The 3,269-nt window shown below is 38.8% G+C and overlaps 1 pseudogene; it reads left to right on the forward strand.

Moving 5' to 3' along the window:
* Positions 1-2,598: 2,598 nt before the first annotated feature.
* LOC132420879 (large ribosomal subunit protein uL24-like) lies at positions 2,599-3,036 on the forward strand (annotated as a pseudogene).
* Positions 3,037-3,269: the final 233 nt, after the last annotated feature.

The raw sequence follows: 3,269 nt of genomic DNA on the forward strand, positions 1-3,269 counted from the left end.
CTTTTACATTACCCAGAAATGTCCCTTTCCTGTCAGTCTGTCCCACCCCCACCCTAAGTGACACATGTTCTGATTTCTATCACCATAAATTTGTTTTGACTGTTTTTTAATTCCACACAAAATTTATAAATGGAATCAAATGGTATGTACTCATTTGTGTCTTGCTCAATATACTTTTGAGATTCATCACTGTTAATATGGATATCAATAATTTCTTCTTATTATTCTTATTCTTCTTATTAGTATGCTTTTAAATACAAAAAACTCACAATTTGTTTATCTCCTGTTGGAGAACACTTAGTTTGTTTCCGGGTTTCATTATTATGAATAAAGGTGCTATGAACGTTCCTATATGATTTTTGTGTACATATATTTTCATTTCTCTTGGGTAGATGCTTGGAAGTGGAATTCCTGGTCATAATGTGGGTATATTCTTTACAATAAACTGCCAGACAGTTCACCAAAGTGGTTGTACTATCTTATCCCCCGCTAGCAATGTACACAAGTTCTAGGAGCTCCACGTCGCTGTTAACACTTGACATTTGTCACTCCTTTAAAATGCAGCCATTCTAGTGGGGAAGAAATTGTATCTCACGGTTTTAATTTGCATTTCTCTGATGAATAACGAGGTATTCACACAAATTTACATGGTATTTTCCCGAACACTGGTAAAAAACGTTTTATGTGTGTACTAGTGATTCATATAACTTCTGAAACGTCTGTTTTGAAATCAAGGGTTTTCTCCATTTTTCAAAACTGGGTTTTCTTTTTATTATTGATTTGGAGGAGTTCTTTAGTTGACTCCTGTTTGGGCTACGCTGTACCTGCTTTTATTATTCTTATACAGTCAGTAAGAGTTTTTAACTTGTAATAGCCCCATGTTAGTACTGCTATGGAGAATGAGGGGAGAAAGAATATTATTGGCGTGCAGGGGTGCAGAGAGGCAGAGAGGAGAGCAATCTCAGGAGGCTTGAGAGTGTACAGGGTGGTCAAGAGGAATCAAGCTGGTAGCAGGCTGGCTGAGTGAGCCATGGAAGGAGACTTGCAGCCACCCTCTCAGGAGGAGCCCCCTGAAATCTTGGGTAGGTCCTGGACTTCCACACAGCCCCGAGAACAAGGACCCAGATTAAATATATATGTGTGTATATATATATATATATATATATATATATATATATATATATATACACACACATATAGTTATCTGTGTATATATATATACACATATATAGTTATCTGTGTATATATATATATACACATATATAACTATCTGTGTATATATGTATCTGTGTATATATGTATGTAGCTGTGTGTGTATATATATATGTATATACACATATACATATTATATATGTGTGTGTGTATATATATATATCGCCAGAAGACTGGTGTACTTGGATGCTTTTGTGTCAAAGACACGATTCAGGCCCTTTTTAAAAGTTTTTAAAAAAATTTTTATTGAAGTATAGTTGATTTACAATGTTGTGTTAATTTCTGCTGTACAGCAAAGTGATTCAGTTATACATATAGATACATTATTTTTCATATTCTTTTCCATTATGGTTTATCACAGGACACTGAATATAGTTCCCTGTGCTATACAGTAGGACCTCGTTGTTTATCAGGGCCTTTTATAAGTGATCTAGAAAACTAATATGTGACCCAACTTCTTCCTCTCTGTGAACTCCCGGAGGGTGGCAACAAATTCTTTTAGAGTTTCTTAGAATAGAAAAAATCCAACTTGTGATGCCACAGAATATTGGCTCCTCTGTCATGTTCTTGGTTCTCCGCTCAGCAGTTGTTTGCTTAGGTTACAGGTACAATTAGCAAGCTAAGGCTTTAATGTATGGGTAGAGGCTTATTATTATTACCGGCTTTAATGTGACTGTGGCTTAAGTCTTATTATTTTTGGACTTCAGTCATTACTGTCATTATTAGATCTGCTGATCATCAGTCATTTCAGAGACAAAACCAATAAAACACCAGGAACTGGAATACAAAGGGCAGTATAATCAACTCTGTTATTCAGGGATTCATTAATTCAAGTCCCCAATTTAGAATTTATTAGAGTTTCCCCATTGGATATGCATTCGAGTTTAACTCTGTTTTGTCAGTAGCAAAAGACATTGCAAAGCCAAATGATAAACAAGATTGCAAGAGAAATGTTCACTCAAAGAAAACAGTAGGATGAGAACATTGGGAACTCATTAGAGGTGTCCATGTACTTAAACAATTAGAAGCATGCATGTATTACACTAAGATATCACAATGTATTTTGCTGATTTATTTCTCTCTCTGTGTCCCTCATTAGACAGGGCTTGGTTGAGGGCAGGAACAATGATCCTGCACAGAGTAGGTACTTAGCATGTGTTAGGTAAATGAGCAGGTCCTTCCGTGCGACCTGGAGGGCTCAGGTGTTAGTCAGACTCATGGGTCCTTACACGTGTGTGTGTGTGTGTGTGTGTGTGTGTAAAACTGTCAGTAGGGTCCACTAAGCTGGAGTTGGGAGTGCAAGAGGCTTGTCGGAGACAGTGTCTGTATAAGATAAAAGAGGGGTTCTTCCCTTTTGAGACCATCGCTGAAGCGCTAGCAGCCGAAATGAAGTTCAATCCCTTTGTGACTTCTGACCGAAGCAAGAACCAGAAAAGGCATTTCAACGTGCCTTCCCACATTCGCAGGAAGATTATGTCTTCCCCCCTTTCTAAAGAGCTGAGACAGAAGTACAATGTCCGATCCATGCCCGTCTGAAAGGATGATGAAGTTCAGGTGGTAGGAGGGCACTACAAAGGGCAGCAAATTGGCAAAGTAGTCCAGGTTTACAGGAAGAAATATGTCATCTACACTGAACAAGTGCAGCGGAAGAAGGCTAATGGCACGACTGTCCACGTGGGCATTCACCCCAGCAAGGTGGTTATCACCAGACTAAAGCTGGATAAAGACCGCAAAAAGATCCTCAAACGTAAAGCCAAATCTCGCCAAGTAGGAAAGGAAAAGGGCAAATATAAGGAAGAAACAATTGAGAAGATGCAGGAATGAAGTAATCTTGCATACAACTTTCATTAAAAACTGTTAAAATGGAAAAAATAGAAGATAAAAGAGGGGAAGAAGCAGGACTGTGTAGGAAAAGCCTGAGACCGTGATCTGAGAGAGTCTTGGATGGCCCACTGGGAAGCTCTGGAACAAGATTGCCCATCAGAACAGGTCCACATTGGGCAAAACCCACCAGGCCCTAGTATCCTGCCATGCTTAGCTGTTGGCTAGGGGTTGCT

This window comes from Delphinus delphis, chromosome 1 (genome assembly GCF_949987515.2).
Source record: "Delphinus delphis chromosome 1, mDelDel1.2, whole genome shotgun sequence".
Lineage (NCBI taxonomy): Eukaryota > Metazoa > Chordata > Mammalia > Artiodactyla > Delphinidae > Delphinus > Delphinus delphis.